Source organism: Schistocerca americana, chromosome 4 (assembly GCF_021461395.2).
Source record: "Schistocerca americana isolate TAMUIC-IGC-003095 chromosome 4, iqSchAmer2.1, whole genome shotgun sequence".
NCBI classification, from domain to species: domain Eukaryota; kingdom Metazoa; phylum Arthropoda; class Insecta; order Orthoptera; family Acrididae; genus Schistocerca; species Schistocerca americana.
Genome location: NC_060122.1, coordinates 622,494,944 through 622,521,466, shown reverse-complemented (window position 1 = coordinate 622,521,466; position 26,523 = coordinate 622,494,944).

The following is a 26,523-nucleotide window of genomic DNA, read 5'->3' as shown; positions in this document are numbered from 1 at the left end:
AACACATTATGACAGGAAAAGACTGCTTATGGCTCACTTGTAACTGACTTAACCATTTTGAGCTATTACGACAATCTGAAGAGGAGATTAAAATTTATATGGTTAAAATAAGGCACCAGGCTAGAAGGGCGTAACGGACGGAACAAAATGTTCACCAGGCGGTGAACGTACAGGAGGTTGCGGTTTCGTTGGGCATTGAGCAGATGTCAAATGCTTTGGAAACAGAATTTCTGAATAGTCTGGCTGCACTGCAGGCATATTTGTAGGCTACCAAGACAGCATTACAAAATCAGATCATAGAATCACAGACGGTACAGTGCCATTCTATAGATTTCAACTACACAGAAAAGTTTAGCTGATGAATTCGGTCAGTTCCGTGATGAACACAAACATTTTGCAGATACATTTGATACTTTAAAATTGGAGTTCGTAAAGGCAGGGCAAGATTAGTTAATTAACACTGTTGTCGTGATGTCACAAGCAGTAGGAGACGTTACTCGTGGACAGCGTGATATTATCAATACGCAACTCACACAAGAAGCAGAACAGTATACGAAGGTTTTCCACAAGTGATTTGGAGACAAAGATACTCAACTGACAACTACTGTTGAACAGAAGGTTAAGTCAGTGGTTAATGAAGTCATGTCAGATAAAGATTTTGCTAACCAAGAATTTTCAGAGGTTTGCAAGAAGCTCGGACTCAATTAAGAGAACAGTTGCCTTGAATGGTGTGTAACTACCGACAAACGGATGGAACATTTCAGTCAGCAAACGAACAATCTACGTCATACTCAGCAGGATAATTACTCGGTCATTGCTGATAATGAACGCATGATCAAGAGAGCTAGTCGAGACTTTGCACGACAATTTTTTTAAACAAATGAGCAAGTACAGACACTAACATCACCATACGCGAATATAGTGCTAAATCATGAGAGTGATCATGCAGCACTATATGAAGAAAAAAATTTATTAAGTGTAGACAAGTGTAGACAACTTCCGGAGAAGAAAAATGTACACCCAATCGATTTTGCCAGGTCATTTAAACGTGTTTAACCAGAATCTGGAACTAAAGTCAGAAGATAAGTTACGTGAATGGACATATCTTAGGTGACGGATCCCTTTGGGCAGTTGCAGCTGCAGAAAATTGCAATACACACGCAGAATTTGTGAATGCATTTATTGCAAAGTATTGGTCTGCTGCGATACAAGAGAGAATCTATAATCCGATTTACAATCAAGTACCATACAATTCACGGTTGTGTACATTAAACAGATATTTTGAGAGGTACCGTAATCAGATGAAATATTTATTACAACTAGTATCTGCCAAAGATTTTATTAGAATATTAAAAGCGAAGCTACAATTTGTCATTCAAAATAAATTATTGCATGTCAATGATACCAATTTTGACGAGTTTTTGTCTGCACTGGATGCAGCAGACATGTTGATGAAGACGTAAAAGCCGAAGATAACAATGTCAGTGGCCAAAATGGTTCTGACAGAAACTGATGACAATCAGTAAGGAGGTTCTCACGACACTATGTGCAATTATGTGAGTAGCTCAAGAAATGGAAACGGAAATAACCATGGCAATAAATACAGGAGCAAGAGAAATTCCGGCTATCAACAAAATCCAGCAACATCACTTTGAAATGCAAATTCTATCAACCTTATTCTAATGAGGCAAATAATTATTGGAGAAATCATTCGCCTATTATCACTGACGTTACTGATGAAAATCTGTACCTACCAATCAACGTCAGGAATACTAAACATGACCTAATTTAGCCAAAAACGCTGGTCATAATAAGTGAACGGAGTTGTGACAGTAATATTAACATGATACAGTATATCCATGGAACTGACATTAACGACTACCCTGTAATTTTAAACGGAAAAACAAGCCACAAATGGCTATCAGCGTTAGTATTCTGGGATTTAATGTTTTGGCAGTCTTAGACACTGGCACAAGTGTAGATGCTATCTCCACAGCTCTTATGGAGCGATTACAGGAACTAGCTAATTTTCCAACCTTACTTGTGGCGAACTGCAAGATACTTGGTGCTGTAGGAGGATGCTCTCGTTCAGTTAAACAAAAAACAAGAACTTAAATGGACCTAGGTAGTGGAGCTATTGATTGCACATGCCTAGTAGTACCTAATCTTGTTCTGGACTTGAAGAATGCAATAACAGACTTTGCATTCAGTAACTTCATGTTAACTAAAGACAGAATTCCTCTAAGAGACAATCTGGTGCAGAAAAAAGAATTAGATGAACTTTGGTATCAAGGATTTGCAATAAAATATTACTCATGATACTGGCAGCGCCGGCCGGGGTGGCCGAGCGGTTCTAGGCGCTACAGTCTGGAACCGCGCGACCGCTACGGTCGCAGGTTCGAATCCTGCTTCGGGCATGATGCCGTTAGGTCAGTAGGGTTTAAGTAGTTCTAAGTTCTAGGGCACTGATTTTTGCAGAACAATGCTCAAGCATGTACAGTGCAAGCTGTTACACTGATAGGGCTGCTAAGTGCTATGCCACCTACTGTGCTCCCCTGACTTACGCCCTCGTAAGTTCAACTTGATTTCTAAACTGAAGGAAACATTTCACTGCATTCGCTTCAGAACTGCTACAAATACGCCGCTTGAACTGTCAACACAACTGGCACTGCTGGCAGCGGGTTACACACAATGCTGGTGACTACTCTGAAGGTCAGTAAAACTTTGAAACTTGTATCTATTTAGTACGAGCTGTAAATAAATAGTTGCCACCATTAAAGTTCCAACCTTCGTATGTTAATTGGAACACCAATTTGGGAGCAGCGCATTGAGATTCTGTGACACATCCTTGAAAATTTCGACAATCAGGGATGACTGCCAACCGGTCTAGGTTTTCACTGACAGATATCAGCTTTCTTGGACATTTCATTTCTTCATATGGGTTTTACGTATGAGTAAAAAGATTAGTGCAATAGAGAATGCACCACCACCGTGTAATAAAACCCAGTTGAAAACATTTTTACGATTAGCCCCATTTTACCATCTCTTTATACCAAATAAAGTCCTAAATTTGGAGGCGTTGTTAAATTTGCTAAAGAAGAACGTGTCTTTACAATGGACTAATGAGTGCCACATAGCATTTAACAATATAAAAACCACTCTTGTCACTCCAACAATACACCATCGAGACATGACAATGGATTTTGGATTAATGAATGACGGATCGTCCTATGGATTAGGAGCCTGCCTATTTCAGATTAACTTAGTCGATGTATGACCTACCTTTTGCGACATTGCTTTTGCGAGTTGAACACTTACAAACAGTGAACCAACATACACGACGGCAGAATTGGAAGCATTGGCAGTGATACGGACGTTTCACAAATTTCATTTTTATCTGGCTGGAGCAAATACAAAGGTATTTTTGACCATCAAGAACTGAGCTTTCTCAATAACTGAAGCTTTTACGGCCATGATTAGCCCGATTGTCACACATTCTACAGGAATATCTTTTTGAGATTTTCTGTGTGCACACCAAAGAAAATATAATTACTGATACCTTGTCAAGACTCCCAGAAGGATTAACAGACGCTACTGAAATAGAAGAACAAACAACAGATTTTAAAGTTTTGCGTACGAAGCATGTAGAAAATGGTAGAGTCTATCTTCGAATGTGCAGAAAGATGGCATATCTGCAGTGAATTGACTCTCGTTGAAATCATATTATCAATTACTATAAATACAATAAATCAATTACTATAAATACAATAAATACAAATTACTATAAATACAATAAAATACTATCATTACATGATAGTATTTTATTTCACTGTAGACATTCTCAGTCGAACAATTGGTGTGTTTGCATTCTACAAGACTGTACAAAAATTAATCTGACATACACACATAGTAGGTGGTCACTATGCAGTGAACAGATGCTCAGAAACGTTTGGGAGATATTATCATGCTCCTAATCTTAGAAGAAGTGGCCAGCAGATAATAGGAAATGTCAAATATGTCGAATGGCTAATCTTTCAGACCACAGCACCCAAGGAAATTTACATATGATCATCATAGAAGAACCACTACAGGTTATAATTGTTGATGTGATGGGACCCATTCCTTGTGCAAGAGGAAATGTTAAATACATTGTGCGATTTTTTGATCTTTACCAAATATATAAAACTGTATCCTAACAAGACGTCTATCACATAGTCCATCATCAACAGACTAGCAAATGATTACATTCTTTGTATTGGCAAGCCATGCACATTATTGTCAGACAGTGCTCCCATGCTGCCAACTTTATGGGATACAGATGGAGAAGATTTTACGAAAAGCAGGATTAGGCGAATTTTTATCTCCAGGTACCATCTAGAAGTCAACTAAATAGTGAGGTTGTTTTGTGAAATGAACAGATTTATGTTCAAATATTGCCACCATAAATAAACCTTGTGGGTGGACTGTTGACAACTAGTTGAAGAAATATACTATAATGTGACTTATTCATCAACTGAGGCGCCGCCAGCACAACCTCTTTTGAATACAAAGGAAAGCAATGAGAGGATCAGACGTTCAACGAAGATGACTGCTATAGAAGATTCTAGGGTGGCAAAGATTTGTTGGTTATTAGATACGATGAAGGCAAAAGCACAACAAAGGAAGGAATACTACGACCAGCGGTTAACGAGGACGCAGCTGTGCCCAGTGGGAACAAATGTGTTACTAAAGAGTCTTCCAAAGGCGTCATTTCTTAAGAAGAAAAATAAAAAACGACCTCTTGTGTACTCAGCACTGTATCAAATAATATCAATACCAAATCCTGGTGCATATGTCTAATGTTATCCCACTAGTAACAAAATGAAGGAGATGTACCCTCATCATGATCTAATACCGTACTGTTCTAAAGACTGATGTAATCAGTGAGAGAAATATTTTCTTATAATGTTCAGTGATAAGTTTTGAGTTATTGTTTGTTCTCAACTAAATTCATATCTCACTGATAAACTAAATTGAGATGCATCATTAGTTGAGATTTGATTTTGCTATTATATATATTAGATTGTTAGTGTTCCATGCATATTAATATTAAGTGGATGTGGCGTTGTTGCAGCAATTTTATTAGGCAATTTTGTTATTTTTTCGTAGTATTACATTAGTAGTGATAGATTTTTAACTTTCCCTGAAGAGAATGGAAGTGATCTGATCCTGTATTACACACTCAGAAAACAAAGACAACTACTTCTCCACCTACCTTAATCTTATTTGTCTGTCTACTACTGATACAGTAATACAGGACATGTCTATTAGACTCCTTTGGCCGTTGTTGGCTTTTAGTCATTTTTCTGTGACTAGGATACCCATCCCTTTGAGATGAGTCAGTAGACATGGATACAAAAAACTACATACTAAGCTACAACCGCTATCCGTACAAGAATCCATTGTAATTTAGCATACTTTAGCTTACTTGTAATAAAGATTGTAAGCACATGTGTGTATAGAAATGACTGGGACTATCTGTATTCTAAAGACATTTCAGACGCAATGTTTTCGTAGAGTAATTTAGTGATGTGATCACCTCTACAGTGACCTTCAAGTACATATGTATATGAAATTTGTGCAGCGTTTAACATGAATTTTGTATTGAAATTGGTGTTGCAACAAGACAGCTTGAAATTTTGTGATACGTTATACGACCACATGAAGAATTGTGACCCATCATGAAGCAGTAAAATTAAACTATTGTTAACAGGAATTTTTTTCTGTAGGCCTTGGCGTGTCATCTCTTTGTGACAATGTTTCGTCTGCTTCAGGACTTGGGTCCAGAAATCCACTTCTCACAGATTTTAAATGTACGAGTTAACGGTCGTAGAACGGTCTTGAACGCACAGTTCTTTATTAAGCGTTACGTGTTTCAAAATTTCATCATCAGATTGAAAGTGTGGAATAAAGTGTACAAGGAAATTAACGATGGGGGATATGTACATAATAACATAAGTATGCATCTCAGTATTTCATATACATAAATTTCAATTAGTATCATACTTACATTTTAATCAGTCTTTAGTGAACAGCTCACGAATGTAAGCACATAGACTAATATAACACAGATCGTATCTCATATAGTCATATTTGACAGCGCCGTTGTCTATTCCAACAGAACCGGTGCCAGACCGATTGTGGCGATGAAGTTATCTAATAAGTAAACGAAGGCCGGCCGTGGTGCTGAAATTAATGGCTCAAATGGCTCCGAGCACTATGGGACTTAACATAGGAGGTCATCAGTCCCCTCGAACTTAGAACTACTTAAACCTAACTAACCTAAGGACATCACCCACATCCATGCCCGAGGGCAGGATTCGAACCTGCGACCGTAGCGGTCGTGCAGTTCCAGACTGAAGCACCTAGAACCGATCCGCCACTCCGGCCAGCGCTAAAATTAATCACGGAAATGAAGTCAGAGAGTAAATTAACAAACAACTATACATTGCGATGAACTACACGTCAGAACATCGTGAACAACTTGATAAAGATACATTTATGCTACTGTTATGGAGGAGAAACTCATATAGTGATAGTATGAAATGTGCACCCTTAGATGTTTACAACAACATTATTGTGAACAACATTATAGTCGTAGACAGCGACAAAAACAGGAAACATGTCTTCAACCATTAACTTGTGTGGTAAAATATAAACATAAAACCGATGCAAATCGGAAATAAAATATTAGTTATCATAGAATAAGTTTACAGTCATCACTAAATGAAATGTTACGTAAGAATCACCAAATTCACTGATATTACGATAGCCGAACATATGACAAAGGACATACAACGGTATCATTGACGTGAGCCTATATTAGTAAATAAAAAGGGAGTTATTATTAGAATAAAAGCGATTTATTTAATTACTTAAAATACTTAATGGTACAGTATCAAATTATAACAACATTCCAGCTGTTATCAGTTCACAGTCATCACAAAATGAAATGTTACAAGTGTATGCGTAACTATAGTCATATTACAATAGTCGAGCAAATAATGGACGACATGCGATACAACCATTTTGGAGAGCCTAGATGAATGGCAGCAATTCGAAATAAAATGAAAGCAAATATTACAGTTTTCTTTTCTCTCTTTCTTTTCTTCTCATCTTTCTTTATTTTATGTTAAGAAGCGTAAAGATATAATACTAGAATGTATAACAGCCTAGCCTGTAGTAGCTGCGTGAGGACACATAGTATGACTGCTGTCACCAACGAAGTGCAAAAATTCTTTCTCTGTTACGTCGGAATTAAATGACTCAATTCCTGTAGCTGAAAAAGATTGTTCAGCCAATTTAAGTGTTGCAGTAGCCGTATAAAATCCTCTGAAAACAGCTGTTAGATCAGTAAGGTACAGTAATTCCGCTGGGAGCTGGACAAGCCATTTCTCTGCTTTAGCAGCATAAGCAGCATTCAGTGGTCCAAAAATCTTTTAACTAAAGACTAAAGAATATGATTTGCATGAGGTGGGAGCAGTGGTGTATCGAGATTTCCGGGCTTAACCCCCCCCATCCCGTCAGCTGCCCCCGAAACGCGAAATTATAGATGAAATTATAGACATGTTTCTCTTACACACCTGCACACAATACTGTACTACTATGCATAGATAGATAACAAGGGTTAACAACACCTCCCCTTCAGTATGTGAAAAAGCAGGTTGTTTGCTGCTGCCATATGCCAACGACAGACTGTTTATGAACGAATCGCCGATTCTCTGCACAAAACAGAATCGCCTATAACTGGCGTGGTTTTATGTTGTGATTGGATAACAGTAAACAGAATTTTTAAAAGTTTTTTAACCAAACAACATTCTTCACTACATAGTAGAATTACATGTTTTCAGTTTTCTGTTAGTAACACGAACCAGTTTAACATCAATGGTGAACTGAGTACAAACTTCACGAACTCAGTCTCAGCATATTACAGTACCCGTACCTAACTGTTAATGAGTATAGAAACAATAGACATTATAGAGGTGCTGGATAAATTGTCGGAGCGTCTGCAGACCAGGAAATGTTCCAGTTTGTTTTGTACACGGTTCTATGAGTTACCATTTGTTAATTTTATGTCGTTTCGTTGTTTCTGTAGAGCTGTACCATGGGAAACAGCGAGAGAATGTTGTTTGTTGGCCAGTATCCTCATTCTATAACTCAAACTGCATGCATAGATAAACTGGGTTCTTTATTCATAAGAATAGAAAGTTACTTATCTCGTGGTATTCGTTGTGGTACAAGCTCTTCCGTATAGTCCACGTTAGCTTCACTGCTGGTGAAGCACAGTCCGCTATGTTCACAGTTATGGTTGCAATGTGCTACCTGTCTCTGAGTTAGCGGCGTAGCTAACTGCTATTGCGATTCCCACTGGGCTGTGACTAATACACAGGAGCTTACTCGCTGCCATCGCCTGCGACAGACTCGAACAGTCTCGCCCTCCAGTCTGCAGTGGTGGTCTTAAATACTGGCGTCTAAGAGGGCGATGGCGGCTCGTTTCTTGTGAGCCTGTTGTTGGCCCTTTATCTGCCGTCTCGCAGCCTCTTTCCCACATGGTGCACTGGCGCCAGCTTACGCCAGCACATTCGTGCCCCCCCCCCCTAACCCCCTTCTCCCCCCCCCCCTGAAATGCTGCAACCGTTGTGATGTAGTGAGGCTTCGAATGACAACAGGGACGGGACCGGGGAGCTGGACATAGAAATGGGCCAGGAGCCGTGACTGGAAGACGGTGTACTCCCGACTGTACCTCACCATCTGGCTTGCAAGGCAACAGGAACATCCTCCATAAAACTGCTGTGAGGGCACATGTCCTGGCCAGAGGGCGTGTGCTGGGGCGATTATGGCGATGGCGACGGCGATTTGGGGGCGGGGGGGGGGGGGGGGCAGATACATTGGGACGGCGAGGGCGAAGGCGCATCATCCATCCACTCCTCCTGAGGTGCACTGGTGGTAGCAGCGGGCGGCTGCGAAGGCCGCGAAGTTCCATGAAGACACGAATCTGGGGGAGGAAAAGCACCAGAATCACGGCGCAAATGACATGCCCAAATTTGGTTCTGATGGCAGCGCTTCAAACCATCGTGACCTGCAATTAAGTACACATATAAGCCAATGCGTTCGTGGATCGCGCCTCTTTCCCAGCGCCCATGGTCGCTATAAACCCTGAAAAGAACAGGATCGCGAGGTGGAAAACGATACTTGAGGACTGTTGGCGCCGCCGGATGTTGCGGTGGGTGTAGCAAGTGGAGCAGCGTCATATGGCGGCGGCCATGCAGAAGTTCCACCGGTGATGGTCGGTCTCGTGGGTGGGAGCGATACGAGGCGAGAAAGAGTCGGAGCACCTGTCCCGATGTGTGGGTGTTGCGAAGCTTGGCCATCTGCTGCCTGAAAGTGCGTACGAAGCTTTCTGTTTCTCCGTTGGACTGTGGGTGAAACGGAGCACTTGTTAGATGACGAATGCCGTTGCCTTCACATAACTGTTCAAAGTCACGTGAAGTGAACTGCGGTCCGTTGTCCGAGACAAGGCAAATGATTATCTGGACCTATAGTTGAAAACTTGATGAAATTTGGTCTTGATTTTTACGAGGAGAGCGTTATGACGGTGCTGCATCCACGTCGGGAAAAGCCTGTGGGGCTCGTGTGTTCTGACGTTACGCTCGATATTGGCAGCAAGACTTAAGAAGAATTGAAACACATTCACAGAATTGGTCGACATAGAACAAGAGAGGCGTAAAATTATCAGGAAAGTAGGTGTAGGCGATATGAACAGACACAACCTAGAACGAAGTACTCGGATTAGAAAGGACTTGAGATGTAGATCTAATATGTTGCCGCCATTGTTCAATATACAGAAAAAACTAAGAACCTCCAAGGTATTACTCCAACGGGACGGAAAAAGGTTTAAATGGTTCAAATTGCTCTGAGCACTATGGGTCTTAACTTCTGAGGTCATCCGTCCCCTAGAACTTAGAACTACTTAAACCTAACTAACCTAAAGACATAACACACATCCATGTCCGAGGCAGGATTTGAACCTGCGACTGTAGTGGTCTCATGGTTCCAAACTGTAGCGCCTAGAACCGCTCGGCCACCCCGGCCGGCGGAAAAGGGTAGAAGTGATGTACATGCACAGAGAAACAAATAATTACAATCCCAGAAAAACTATATGATTTATTCAAGAGAAATAGCTTCACAAATTGAGAAAGCCAATAACGCTTTGGTCCATCTCTGGCCCTTACGCCAGCAGTTATTCGGCTTAGCATTGATTGACAGTTTTTGTACGCTATTCTGAGGGATATCGTACCAAATTTTGGTCAACTGGGACGTTAGGTGGTCAAAATCCAGAGGTAGTTGGAGGACCATGTCCATAACGCTCCGAACGTTCTATGTTAAGTAGGGTTGGGCAGGCACAAAGACAGGCAGTAGAAACCCGCGCCGATTGCGAGCGGGCATTATCTTGCTCAAATGTAATCCCAGGATGGCTTACCGTGAAGGATAACAAAACGGGGCGTAGAATATCGTCGACGTACCGCTGCGCTTTAAGGGAACCGCAGATGACAACCACAGACGTCCTGCTATGAAAAGAAATGAAAACCTAGAACAACACTCCTTGTTGTCGGTCCATATGGTTGATGACAGTCAGGTCGGTATCCCACCCCTGTGTGGGGTGTCTCCACACAAGTCTTTGGCCTGGATCTCACTGACTCGAGTAGAGCAATGAGTCCCGCTTAGAAATGATCCTCAATGAATAGGAAAAAGTGTCTAGAGGTGACCAGTGAAAATGTGTCTGGAGACTCCCCAGACAGTAGTAAGATATCATCGTGATTGTCGCCCGCCATAAGACCCGACATTCAGGACTGATGGTCTGGGCTGCGATTTCTTTTCCTAGCATCCTGGGCTTACATTTCAGCGAGCGGTTTCTGCTGCTTGTATTTGTGCTTTCCAAAACCTGCATTCGCCAGTATGGTCGCCGGATCTCACACCATTTGAGAACGTTTGTAGCATTATAGGCAGGGTCGTAGAACTAACTGTGGTTTTGAGGATCTGACGCGCCACTTGGACAGAATATGGCACGATATCCTTCAGGAGGAGGTCCAACAACTCTATCATTCAGTGCCAAGCTTGCAAAAGGGCCAGAAGTGGACCAATGCGTCACTGACTTGCTCAGTTTGTGAAGCCCTTTCTCCTGAATAAATCCTTCAGTCTTTCTGAAATTGCAATCATTTGTTTGTCTGTACACGTATATCATATACATTTACTTCTGTCCCATTCGGATATTCACCTCATAGTGCACCTTTTTTTTTGCTTATGGTGTATGCATCTAAAAAACAAGGATAGAATTAAAAGCAACGATCAGGAGTGGGAATAAAATTCGGAATTAAAGGATGTTAGTGATAACATTCGTTGGTAGTAACGCTATCCTCAGTGAAAGTGAGGCGGATTAGAAGAAATGAGATTATCGATATACTTAATTCAAATTGGGAACCAGGTAGCAGACGAACAGAAGGAATTCTGCTACTCTGAAGCAAATTAAGACATTTGTTTAAAGCAGAGAGGACACAAAGAACAGACTAACAAGAGCAGACAGGCTACTTCTGCCAAAAAGAAATCTAATATTTTCGAACACCATCCTTTGTTTCAGAAAGAAATTTCTGAGAAAGTACGTTTGTAGCACCCGAATTGTACGGGAAAAAAAAAAGAAAGGAAATCGAAGCTTTTGAGATGCGATGTTATGAAAGGTTGTTGACAATTGGGTTGACTGATACGATATGAGAAAGTTATCTGTAGAATCTGGTAGAGGAAGAACATGTGTAACACAATGACAATATGTTGGAACAGAATCATGAGACATGTGTTTTTTAAAACAGCAAGGAATAACTACCATGGTACCTGAGACAGCCTTATGGGGTAAAAACAGGAGGGAAAGAAAGGGATTATATCCGGCAACTATTGATGGAGGGCTTTCTTTATCGTGCAAATGCTACTCGGAGATGAAGATGTTTGTTTATGGAAGCAGTTCGTGGTGGGCCGCATCAGATTAGATAGAATACTAATGATCCACAGAACGGGGTAATCTGCGATTTATAGTTCCCTGTACGACGAAGTTGTTATAAGATTTGGGAAGGATGATGAAGGAAGTGGATCGTGGCGTTGACAATTTTTCCTATTCAGTTCTTTAGAAAACATATTTTGACAATGACAGTCTCTAGATATCTTAATGAAATTTATCACATTTTTTTCTAAATATGTGTTTGCTGTTGAAATCAGTAGATTCCGTAGTCCATAAAAGGTACTTATCTAGAGGAAAAATCTAGCAGCGTCTCATAAATGTATCTATCCTTAAAGTTGTTGTATCTGTTAGATAATTCCACATATTTTAGTCTTTAATTTGGCCAAACGTCACTGCCAAATGTATAGTTTTTGTGTATCTAGCGCATGCAACTAAAACTAAAAGAATAACTGTAGTACTCACATCTCAGATTAAGGCAAAATATACAGAAACAAAAGTTTAGCTGAAGTTAATGGCACACCATTATAAAGGAAATAGAGGGAATACTTGATGGTATTTTTAAGTAGTCTCTGCATGTTTGTGTTGTCGTATTTGGATACCCCTACGTTAACATTAATATCATTAATATTGTGATATCGTTCGTATCTAAGTTATGTTCCGTATCTAACTTATAGCATTTGCAGTTTCTTTAGTTCTGTCATTTTGTATATAGCCTACATGAACTGAAAAACGGAAGCAACATATTCTCCACGAATTTCACTCTGCCTTCCAGCAAGCACCTGTATTTGTGTATATTCCGTAGCAGAGTTGGCAATTGATGCCCAGTTTTGCGCATTCGTTTATGGCACATCGATAATGAACTTTGTGTCCCACCTTAAGTTCAGTGGGTTACAGTTTATGGTTGTTACAGCTATGGCAGTACCGGAAACATATTACGAAACAATCAATTCTACAAAAAACCACATCAATGTGAAAAAGTCTACATTAGTCGGATCCCATGAACTTTACATAAAAGGTGCGTGGTTTCGCTACACATTCTTTCCACAGCCCAACATATCAGCCATAGCTCAACATTATATCTCCACGGGGCATTCTACGGATTATTGTACCACGAAAATCTTAGCCACGACGAAATCTTTCTGGGGTTTGCGACCGAACCGCCGAATCTTTCCATCAGTAAATGGGGTATGTTCTCAAGTGACTTCGATGTTTTAACCCCTCCACTGACAGAATGACCCGCTTCCTACTTCCGTATGTATAAAGCCAATACGGACTTGTAGCTGTCACGCCTTTGCGCTTACTGCTACGTATTTTAACCGTAAATAGCTCAGCCCTAATGGTAAGAGTTAGTAGTGAATTCTGGCGTTATTAATCTTTGAAGACAGCACAGCTGCCACAAGCTCAGCTCACTTTTACTCCACTCCTACCCTCGCCATTACACCACATTAACTAGGTGCTACATGGACCTTGCTAAATTCACTTGCGTATACATTTTTGACCGTTACTCGCCAGTATTTACCTATTGGATTAGTACACTCCTAACCGGACTATTTCTCAAAGAGCTGTGATGATTGAACGGGTTCGATCCACGGCCTACACTGCCCTACAGTTCACACGGTAACACTGCCTACCTGACCCACTTAACTTGGTAGTGAGCTTATGTATCCAATCACCACTGCTAGCAGCAGTAGATAATCCTATCCGCACGACGAGAGCAGCAGACTTACCGTCGAATCCTCCTGAAAATACTTATAACTACGGTCGCCAGCTCTGAAGGAGCAAAAGAATAAATCAATTTTTTCGCTCGTTTCAAAGTGAAACGGCTTGAGTTGAATTTTAAACTTAATTCTGAATATTACTATTTCTGATCATTCTAGGTGATTCTACAAAGCAAATACTCTCTCAATTTCTGTGAGTTGGCTTGGTAATTACCACCAAGACATTTTTAAGCAACTTAGGTTAACAAACTTCTACCCTTCAACTTATTTAATGATTTTGGGATATTACTCTTTGGACAATTGCTATAGAATTAGTTAAGTGACTTTACTTGAAAGGTTACTCAGAAAAATTTAAGTAACTATAAATAGGCGACTCATTCTGGTTTGACCATTGCTCTTTTCAACATTCTTAAACGCTAAAGTATTCTACAACCAAAAGAATTGTAAATGAAAGAGGCGATGGTGGCCTCAGTCTGATTTCACTACACTAAGGTTCAGGTTACTACACTTTACAATGAACAACATGCGTCGTAATTTTACTCATTACTATATTCTGTCCTCTGCACTTGCACAAAAGAAAACTGGTATTCTCCTTTTACATGTATACAAAGTTCGACTTAACAATTGCAAGCAGTCTTGCCTTGGGTAGACGTGTCGGTGCTGGTGGTGAGATGCATGTGGCTAACGCAGCTCTTCACGCCTCGTGCCCTTAATGGCGGCTGGAACTACGAGCTGTAGCACTCGTATAAGCTACTGCGCGTCCGCCATAAAATCTGGGCGCAGGAACTCTTTCAATCAGCCCCAGTGGCATAGAGACGGCTTCGACAACCATTCGTCGCGTTCCACTCCACAAACGGCGACGATATTCTCCTTTTCGCTGTTGCACAGTCACTTTTGCGTGAGCACAGTTATGCACGTCCGCTCACGTCAACACTCCCCAGGCCATTTCATTGTTCCGTCCCTGTGTCTCCAGCTACCTCTAGCTACGCTCGTATCACCAAGAGTGGGGGCGTTCCCCTACCACCTTTTCACCGAAATCATTTAGTATTTAAGAATATTTATATTTATAACCCTGGAGTTCATACCAGTCATAATAATTTACTACTAGCGCTTTATAACATTAAATCATACAGTAATAGCTTATAATTACCAAGAAAAAGAATACATTTGACTCCGATAGCATAGTGCATTGTCTGAGGCAGCGCTAATTCCCAGTTTCGCCAATAGATGGCATCAGGGTGCACTCCCTGGCAGTCTCACACCAGCGCGCCCGTTTCCGACGCGTGGGCTCCAAATTACTGTCAGCCCACCATCATTTCAGTTCCGTTACAGGTTCGACTGCTGAGACATCTGTGGAATAAGACCTTGTTGTCGTGGTGGTGGCTTTCAACTTCGGTAATATGTGGGATGCGATGATTTCTCCAATTTATTGACGAATTAAAAGTTTTACAACTAACTCGAAGTCTAGCGAAAGTTAACTTCAAGGGTTTGACAAGAGAATCGTAACGCTGCGGGCCGGCAATTATGCACATAGCTTTCGTGCTATATCATCTTTACTCATGCGGTGGCGCGCCTGAGGTGAAACAATATTCAACGAAGGGCGGCCGTGTAGCCGACCCAAAGGCGCATGCATCAGTGCTCCTGTGTTTGTACAGATTTAACGACGCATACCAGCAATCTGTCTTGTAAAACTCACACAAAGATGGCTTCCTACTTTTTAAACGAAATATTGTGACAAGATGTCGATATCATTCAGCTGTAATTCCGAAACTTTATAGAATAGATATTACGCCACAATAGCTTCAAGAATTATGATACAACAAATTTAAAAATATGACTAAGCTATCTTCAAAATATTATGGGAAAAATTGGTATGGTATTGAGGACTCACTACGGGACTTTATTTCCTTCATTAATAAAACTACATACCAAACCGACTCAAAATTTCAAGTACTTCGTAGAGAGTCGTATCCCAAACATCAATGAGAAAACAGCATACGATGAAAGAGACAGAAAAATGGAGACAGGACCGTACGAATTCAAATCTCAATCTTATATCGCCAATTTCAGACATTGTACTACCATAATGAAGCCAGAAATCTTAAAAACAGCAGAGATAATGGCCAGAAAAATCAGAAGTAGAGAAAAAGGCAAGAAAATGTATGAGGAAGCTGCAGAAGATGGCATCCACAACTACGAAATGAAGGTAGGTTTTCTGTGGACGCATTAAAAAAGAATGGAAACGGAAAGGGTTACGATAAAATGCTAAGTTACCAACAGAACGGGAGGACACAAGTCCATAGACAAGTACATCAGCATCTAGGGAAGTATGGAAACATAAAAGAAGATAATGGGAACAGAGAGAGGTTGAGAGCAAAAATAGCACTAGTAGGCTAATGGATCACCTTAATTAAAAGGCAAGACGAACTGGAGGAAGAACGAGCATAAAGAGAGAATAAAGAAATACTGGCGAAGAGAAAAGGGGTTAAGGTAGCCCGTAAGCGGTTGAAACGTTCAGATGAATAAACAAGGTACCAATGCTGTGCTGTGGGGTGATCGGTATGGTTGAAAATCAATCCACTTCGTACGTCAAGATCGCAGTGTAGACACTTTTATTGTTCCAAGATGACCCGTTTCAACAGTTTTATGCTGCCATCATCCGATCTTATGGAACTTGCTATAAAATTTCCATGTTACATTACAAGAAGTCAAAGGATAAAAGTCACTCAGCAAGAATACATGTCTTAATGAAAATCCAGTTGCTAAAATCCTGTTGATAAAATGCACACAGATTACAAAACGCACACAGTTAAAATACCCCTATCGTCCATGCACGCTGGTGGCGAAGATGATTGTCACATACTTGCGGTACAGTGAAACGTCCCCATTGAAAAATTATGAATGACAGTGCTGGAAAAACTCTTACGTTATTTGATACAGAGACAGCTGAGTAAAACTGAAGACACCCAGACAGTTCTCTCTTTACTTATTCTGATCATCACTAAACTGACACACAATATTTTTTAGCTCAACGCAATCTGACTTTCAATGATCCCTACAATAACCTATAACTACCTCACAAGAATCTTAGAATCTTCGTTACTCGAACAAAACTGCCAGATAAATAAAAGATTCTAACTATATAATTTTGTGACATCCAATTAAACAAATTTCCTTTTTCTGACGGACACACGTCCAGATCGTCCGCTCAAAACTCTGGCATCTCTCTCCCCACATCCACCACTGCTGGCGGCTCACCTCCAACTGCACAACGCTACGCGCTGTTCACATCTAACTGCCCAACACTACACAAGCGAATATTCCAACAATGAGTCCAACCAGCCACAGACTGCACACAGCGCAGTCAGCGATTTTCATATAGAGCACTGCGTGGCGTTACCAACATAAAAACCTAAACAGCCTACTTACAACAGGACTACGCTGCTGGTGGAGTGTTAACATAGAGGTGGCAGATCCGCTGCGGAGTTACCTACGTCGCCATCCGGCGCCCAGATTTAGAGAAGATGATAACGAAATTCGAAACGCGGGTGAGCCTGGAATAGCACGTAGAAGAAAGGCGACCTATCCCGGTGGAAGTTTCTGACAAGTTTGGACCACGTGCTAGTGCTCGTGCAATGTCACGCCAGTCGTCCATCCCATGGTCAACAGCACGGGAAGTTTTGTGGTCTATTTTACACTGTAACCCGTACAAGATTCAGATGGTGCAGCAAATGAGTCTTCGAGATTCGCACAACTTTCTGAATTTGCTCTTCGGTTTCTGGCACGGATCGAAATTGATAACATGAGGCCTTTGGAGAGACGAGGCACAATTTGCGCTGCAGTACGCAGAGAGTACACAGAACTGTTGAGCTTGAGTTACTGTTAAGCCGCGTGTTGCGCACGTAGAACCATTGCACTCGCTTTATGTGACCGTGAGGTGTGGATTCATTCTTCATTGTCGGTTCGTTCTCCTTTGAAGAGTATACACCCAGAGCATCTGTCAGGTGTACCGTGACGTCTGCTCGTTATCGAGCCCTTCTTTTACAGGGTGCAGTTCCTACTTTGAAAGAGCGCGGTTATCTGGAAACCACTGGTTTCTTGCAAGATGAGGCAACATGTAGTGGCGCTCGCCCATTGTTAAGTGAGTAGCCTTTACTTGAGTGTGTGTTATCTTAATCACAAAGCTGGGATTGTGAACTGACAAGCTAAATGCGCTACTGAGCTCAAAGCCACTTCGAGTACATGAAATTGAAAAGAATCCTGTGTGTGTAAAAACCGATCTTATTCATAAGCAACATGACGTGCTAGCAGAAACAGCTATACAGCAAGACCCGGCAACAGCTAAGAAGAATACTGCTGAAAACTAACTACAGCTGGTCGAGGGAAATTGGATTCATAATCTTGACACAGAATGCCAATGAAACGCATGACTCAATCTTAAGGTTCTGAAATTTCAGTTACAAAAGAAAACAGTTATGGACTCAAACATGAAAATTCATTTAATCTAGTAACTTCCATGGTACATTAAATTAACTCAGAATATGAATCAATAGAATAATTATCAAAAAGCCAGCCTGTGTGGTCGAACGGTTCTAGGCGCTTCAGTCTGGAACCGCGCGACCGCTACGGTCGCAGGTTCGAATCCTGCATCGGACATGGATGTGTGTGATGTCCTTAGGTTAAGTAGTTCTAAGTCCTAGTGGACTAATGACCTAATATGTTGAGTCCCGTAGTGCTGAGAGCCATTTGAATTATCTAAAACTCGACTGTGACGAGGGTGAAGTGGACCAACAATACAGGTCTACAAAAATAAAAACTAACTTTTTATCTCATCAAATAATACCTTGTTCTTCATTTCATAACCTTTTCTATGTCCGCATGCTACCCAACCATTGTTCTGAGTCATCCGCCTGGTAATAAATCTGCAACTGACATACGAGGGCAGTTCAATAAGTAATGCAACACATTTTTTTTCTCGGCCAATTTTGGTTGAAAGAACCGGAAATTTCTTGTGGAATATTTTCAAACATTCCCGCTTCGTCTCGTATAGTTTCGTTGACTTCCGACAGGTGGCAGCGCTGTACGGAGCTGTTAAAATGGCGTCTGTAACGGATGTGCGTTGCAAACACTGGGCAGTGATCGAGTTTCTTTTGGCGGAAAACCAGGGCATCTCAGATATTCATAGGCGCTTGCAGAATGTGTACGGTGATCTGGCAGTGGACAATAGCACGGTGAGTCGTTGGGCAAAGCGTGTGTCATCATCGCCGCAAGGTCAAGCAAGACTGTCTGATCTCCCGCGTGCGGGCCGGCCGTGCACAGCTGTGACTCCTGCAATGGCGGAGCGTGCGAACACACTCGTTCGAGATGATCGACGGATCACCATCAAACAACTCAGTGCTCAACTTGACATCTCTGTTGGTAGTGCTGTCACAATTGTTCACCAGTTGGGATATTCAAAGGTTTGTTCCCGCTGGGTCCCTCGTTGTCTAACCGAACACCATAAAGAGCAAAGGAGAACCATCTGTGCGGAATTGCTTGCTCGTCATGTGGCTGAGGGTGACAATTTCTTGTCAAAGATTGTTACAGGTGGTGAAACATGGGTTCATCACTTCGAACCTGAAACAAAACGGCAATCAATGGAGTGGCGCCACACCCACTCCCCTACCAAGAAAAAGTTTAAAGCCATACCCTCAGCCGGTAAAGTCATGGTTACAGTCTTCTGGGACGCTGAAGGGGTTATTCTGTTCGATGTCCTTCCCCATGGTCAAACGATCAACTCTGAAGTGTATTGTGCCACTCTTCAGAAATTGAAGAAACGACTTCAGCGTGTTCGTAGGCACAAAAATCTGAACGAACTTCTCCTTCTTCATGACAACGCAAGACCTCACACATGTCTTCGCACCCGAGAGGAGCTCACAAAACTTCAGTGGACTGTTCTTCCTCATGCACCCTACAGCCCCGATCTCGCACCGTCGGATTTCCATATGTTTGACCCAATGAAGGACGCAATCCGTGGGAGGCACTACGCGGATGATGAAGAAGTTATTGATGCAGTACGACGTTGGCTCCGACATCGACCAGTGGAATGGTACCGTGCAGGCATACAGACTCTCATTTCAAGGTGGCGTAAGGCCGTAGCATTGAATGGAGATTACGTTGAAAAATAGTGTTGTGTAGCTAAAGATTCGGGAATAACCTGGTGTATTTCAATGCTGAATAAAACAACCCCTGTTTCAGAAAAAAAATGTGTTGCATTACTTATTGAACTGCCCTCGTAGTTCCAAAAAGGCGTCCATGCATTACACCGTACACTCGATGGAAAGAAAAACTCGGGCTGCTGCACACCGCAGCCATCCACTACTGGCTGTCAAAGATTCTACGACTCCACTGTGCTGCCTTCGCTGTCACAGGTACTGTTGCCTAACAACTGTTTCTCTGACCACAATTCTTCAGAATATTTTATTTTCCTTTACAAATATTAACGCATCCAATAGCATCATCAAAAATAGCCACCCTACAGCAGTGAAAGGTCTTCTGAATGCGACCTTCCACAAAAGTTTTACCCCCAAAGTTTTATAGATGCATCGCCTGCAGGATCACTTGATCTGAATGCATGTGGCTTTTGGTTCTGTGGATGTCTAAAAGAAAGCGTTTACCGGGAACGCGTTTGGTCCTGCCTGATCTGAAGGACAGTATACAAGAAGACGTTGATCCGATTCCACCGAAACTGCTGCAAGCAACTCATGATCACGTCGTTTTACTGACGCAGCAACTTGTCGGCGTGTCCGGTGCTCATACGGAACAAATTGTGCTATCGGCGGCTTATAATAACATCGTCATTACGCCTTTTCACTTGTTTGCAGTTTTCTATCCACGTCGCGTTCCTAAACCATTACATATGGAAACATTTCTGTATGTGTTTCTTGCATTCAGGGCCCAAGATTTGCACCTGGTGGCTAAATTTGGAACTAGTTTTTCTCCAGCGTATATCGATTCCACATTAACTCATTAAAATATCCACCAAGTCCCGCTGCCATACGATAATTGCAGTGCACACTGGACCTCTGTCAGCAACTGCACTTTAATTACAACCACCTGGTGTGACGGCCTTTACAAGTCCAATCCAGCTAGTACGCAGAGATGATGGCTGAAGTTGAGGAGGGATATGCTTCGCTCTATATCGATACAGAGTGCTTCGAGAAAACGATGAAAAATATTGGAAAACTCTTAGTTGCAGAACTGAACGGGGGTTCGTGTAAAGATAGTGGTGCAAAAGTATCCTCTACCCACAGATATGGTGTTCTGCCGCTACAGGACATGAGTGTAAATCCTGTAGCCATTATCAGACCGAGTAGGACAGATGAAACGTATTGCTTGTCTTATATTGCTCTCTGTCTGTCAGTCTGCGAGTGTATGAGACTTCACATTTCTGATATAGACTTTTAGACTCCTGCTCCCGCTGGTAAGGGAAATTCAGCTTTAATTAAATAATTTCCCGGAGCATATCTGCGTTCAGGATATCAATTACCTTTCGGAAATCAATTACATCAATGTGAGTTTCTAAATTGAATTCTCTTCTCGAGCACCAGTTTTAATACAGAAATGACAGCCACTGCGTAGCGATCTCACCTACCTCCCATCTCTTCATATTTAATAACGTTCATTTTTATACATAGCCTTGAATCTACTGCTGATATTTTTAGTTTTTATTGCAGGTAATCGTTTTGTAGCAGACATACTATTACACGCTGCGTCTCCTTTTTCAGTACAGTGGTCACTCCCCTGATTTTAACATGTGCTACATTTCTGCTCATATTTACTTTTCCGAAATATTTTTGAGAAAGAGGCCCATGATAGAATACTAATCCATTTTCCCGAGCGCAACTTATTAACTGCCTCTCAGTTTGGCTTTCGTAAACGTTTATCCATAGGGAAGACCTGACAAATACACTACCGGCCATTAAAATTGCTACACCACGAAGATGACGTGCTACAGACGCTAAATATAACATACAGGAAGAAGATGCTGTCATGTGCAAATGAGTAGCTTTTCAGAACAGTCACACAAGGCTGGCGCCGGTGGCGACACCTGAAACGTGCTGACATGAGGAAAGTTTCCAACCTATTTCTCATACACAATCAGCAGTTGACCGGTGTTGCCTAGTGAAACATTGTTGTGATGCCTCGTGTAAGGAGGAGAAATGCGCACCATCACGTTTCCGACTTTGATAAAGGTCGGATTGTAGCCTATCGCGATTGCGGTTTATCGTATCGCGACACTGCTGCTCACGTTCGTCGAGGTCCAATGACTGTTAGTAGAATATGGAATCGGTGGATTCAGGAGGGTAATACGGAACGCCGTGCTGGATCCCAACGGCCTCATATCACTAGCAGTCGGGATGACAGGCATCTTATCCGCATGGCTGTAACGGATCGTGCAGCCACGTCTCGATCCTTGGGTCAACAGATGGGGATGTTTGCAAGACAACAACCATCTGCACGAACAGTTCGACGACATTTGAAGCAGCATGGACTATCAGCTCGGAGACCATGGCTGCGGTTACCCTTCACTGAATCACAGACAGGAGCTCCTGCGATGGTGCACTCAACGTCGAACCTGGGTTCACGAATGGCAAAACGTAATTTTTTCGGATGAATCCAGGTTCTGTTTACAGCACCATGATAGTCGCATCCGTGTTTGGCGTCATCGCGGTGAACGCACATTAGAAGCGTGTATTCGTCATCACCATACTGGCGTAAAACCCCCGCGTGATGGTATGGGGTGCCATTGGTTACACCTCTCGGTCACCTCTTGTTCGCATTGACGGCACTTTGAACAGTAGACGTTACATTTCAGATGTGTTACGACCCGTGGCTCTACCCTTTAGCCGGCCGGAGTGGCCGAGCGGTTCTAGGCGCTACAGTCTGGAACCGCGCTACCGCAACGATCGCTGGTTCGAATCCCGACTTGGGCATGGATGTGTGTGATGTCCTTAGGTTAGTTAGGTTTAATTAGTTCTAAGTTCTAGGCGACTGATGACCTCAGAAATTAAGTCGCATAGTGCTCAGAGGCATTTGAACCATTTCTACCCTTCATTCGATCCCTGTGAAACCCTACATTTCAGGAGGATAATGCACGACCGCATGTTGCAGGTCCTGTACGGGACTTTCTGGATACAGATAATGTTCGACTGCTGCCCTGGCCAGCATATTCTCCAGATTTCTCACCAATTGAAAACGTCTAGTCAATGGTGTCCGAACAACTGTCTCCTCACAATACGCCAGTCACTACTCAGGATGAACTGTGGTATCGTGTTGAAGCTGCATGGGCAACTGTACCTGTACACGCCATCCAAGCTCTGTTTGACTTAATATCCAGACGTATCAAGGCCTTTATTACGACCATAGGTGGTTGTTCTGGGTACTGATTTCTCAGGGTCTATGCACCCAAATTGCGTGTAAATGTAATCACATGTCAGTTCTAATATAATATATTTGTCCAATGAATACCCGTCTATCATCTGCATTTCTTCTTGGCGTAGCAATTTTAATGGCCAGTAGTGTAATCTCAAGACAAAGCTAAACAAGACAAATTATCCTCAGCTCATGCACTGTGACCTTGTCAAGTCGTTTAGTTGCGTGGGCCACAATGTTCTCCGTGTAAAACTGAAATTTTATGGCATTAATAACACCCTTGTTTCCAGAATTAATTTTCATTCTACAGCGGAGCGTGCGCTGATGTGAAACTTCCTGCCAGATTAAAGCTGGGTGCCAAAACGAGACTCGAACTCGTGACCTTCGCCATTTGCGGGAAAGCGCTCTGCCGACTGAGCTACCCAACCACGGCTCACGGCTTCTATTCACTGATTCCTTTCTGCCTGTTCAGATACTACCTTCCAAACTTCACAGAAGCTCTCCCGTCAACCTTGCAAGACTAGCACTTCTGGAAGAAAGGATGCACATAGTGGCCGCACGCGCTGGGTAACAGTTTCTACTGCTTCTCTTCATTCCTGTTAAACCTTTCCTTGACCAGTATGGTCGCCGGATCTCTATCCAGTTGAGAACGTTTGGAGCGTTACGGATATGGCTCTCAAATCATCTTGGAATTATGACGATCAAACGCACCAATGGGGCAGAATTTGACACGATATCCCTCAGGAGGACATCCAACAATTCTATGAATCAGTGTCAAGCCTAGTAATTGATTGCATGAAGGCTAGACTTGGATCAACACATTATTGCCTTGCTGACTTTGTGGAGACCTTTCAGTCATACAGTTTGTAAAAATTGTAATGATCTGTTTGTCCGTACATGTACATCACATTTACCGGTTTCCGTCTCATTCTGATAACTGTTTCGTGGTGCGTTGTTTTTTTCTTTTTTTTTTTTTTTTTAGTCTTGATGCGTATATGTGGTAATTAGCATACATTTGATGAATTTTACGTTTAAAAGCCGTAGGGTTTTGAAATGAACGAAAAAAATTATGAATAAAACGTGACAGTTGCTAATGATGCAACTATTACCAATTTCAAGCGCCATCGATAGATTTGTTCTCCATATACTGAATTAAAGTCGCTCGGAGAACTGAGTCGATTTTGTCTATAGCTTCTGAGTAACATCGAACTGCTTAGGATGATTTCTATCAAACTTCTGACCTTCACGTACCTCAAATATAAAAACTTACAAAAATAAGAGTACCATATCGTACCATAGTTAATGGCAGTTCAAGAATCTTATGGAGTGGACACGTGTAAATGGAAGGAATCATTAAACATTGATAGCTGGTTGGTAGCATATATAGCGGTCTTATATGCTGTGCAGAATTAAATACATATTGGGGAGAAGATGTCTGATGACGTGGTGGAAGAAGAAATAGGGGATCCAGAATTACAATCAGAATTCAGAAGAACTTTGCAGTACTTAAGATCAAGTAAGGTACAAGGGATAGATAACATTCCATAGGAATTTCTAAGATCATTTGGGGAAGTGGCAACAAATGGACTATTCATATTAGTGTGTGGATTGTATTCCATTAGACTTTCGGAAAAACTTTATCCACACAATTCCGAAAGTGGCAAGAATCAACAAGTGCGAGAATTATCGCACAATCAGCTTAACACCTCATTCATCCAAGTTGCTAACAAGTACATCAAACAGAAAAATGAAAAAGAAATTTGACGAGCAGTTAGATATCAATCAGTTTGACTTTAGGAAAGGTAAAGGCAACAGGGAGGCAGTTCTGAAGTTGTTCTTAATAATGGAAGCAAGACTGAAGAACAATCAAGGCACGATCATAGGACTAGTTGACCTGAAAAAAGGGTTTCGACAACTTAGAATAGTGCAAGATGTTCCAAATTCTGAGAAAAATAGGAAAAAGCTATAGGGAAACAAGGGTAGTATACAACATGTAAATAAAAATGAGTGAACAATAAGAGGGGATGACCAAGAACGAAGGTCGTGGTTTAAAAGAGGTATAAGACAGGGATGTAGTCTTTCAACGCTATTCAATCTGTACATCGAAGAATTTAAGGAAAGGTTCAAGAGTGGAATTGAGGTCGAAGTTGAAAGGTAATCAGCCATAAGATTCGTTGATGAGGTTGCAGTCTTCACTCAAACTGAAGAAGGATTACAGGATCTGTTGAATGGGATGAGTACAGAATATGGATTTAGAGCAATTCGAAGGAGGACCAAAACAATGAGAAGCAGCAGAACTGAGAACATCAGGAAACTTAGCATCAAAATTGGTGATCACGAAGCAGATGAAGTCAATGAATTCCACCACCTATGCAGTAAAACCCCCAACGACGGTTGGAGGAAGGAGGACATAAAAAGGGCATTCTTGGCTAAGAGAAGCCAAGTATGAAACGTAGGTCTTAATTTGAAGACGGAATTTTTGAGAATGTATGTTTGGAGCACAGCATTGTACAGTAGTGAAACATGCGCTATGGGACAGAAGAGAATCGAAGCATTTTAGATGTCGCGCTGCAGAAGAATGTTGAAAATTAAGTGGACTGATAAGGTAAGGAATGAGCAGAGTCTTCGTGAAATCGCGGAGGAACAGAATGTAGTACGTCAGAAACACTACAAGAAGTCAGCGCGATAGGACATCTGTTAAGACATCAGGGAATAACTAGCATGGTACTAGAGAGAGCTGTAGATGGTAAAAACTGTTGCGGAAGACAGAGACTGGAACACATGGAGCAGATAATTGAGTACATAGGTTGCAAATGCTAATCTGAGACGAAAAGGTTAGCACAAGAGAGGAATTTGTGGGGAGACGCATCAAATCAGTCACAAGACTGCACGTTGCTACATAGACATTATATGGGTGTACTGCCATCGGCCATGAATATTAATTCACATGCAAAAGCCTTGTATAAAGAGATTTGATATAATATGTGCTGACAGTATCTATCCTAGAGTAGCGGCCACTTGAGGACAAACTTTCAAGTCTTACTAGAAGAGACCGCCAGCAGTTTTAGTACGGCATGCCTCAGATACGAGAAGGGAGACTTGATTGTTAGGCAGAAAGTGTGGCGACACATATTTCGGCCGCCTATTGTGTACCCGGAAGCTGGTGAAGGGAGAGCAGAAGAGCGAATGGGGGAAACCATTTTCCACATCCCAAAAAAATGTAAAAGGGAGGCGGCCGGTCCTATCGCGCTTTATGGAGGGTCGACCGTCCACTGTGGAGTGCTGGAGCACTCAGCACCCGACTCCTCTCTCCCGCCCACATTTTTGTGTTACGCCGCAACTGCTGCG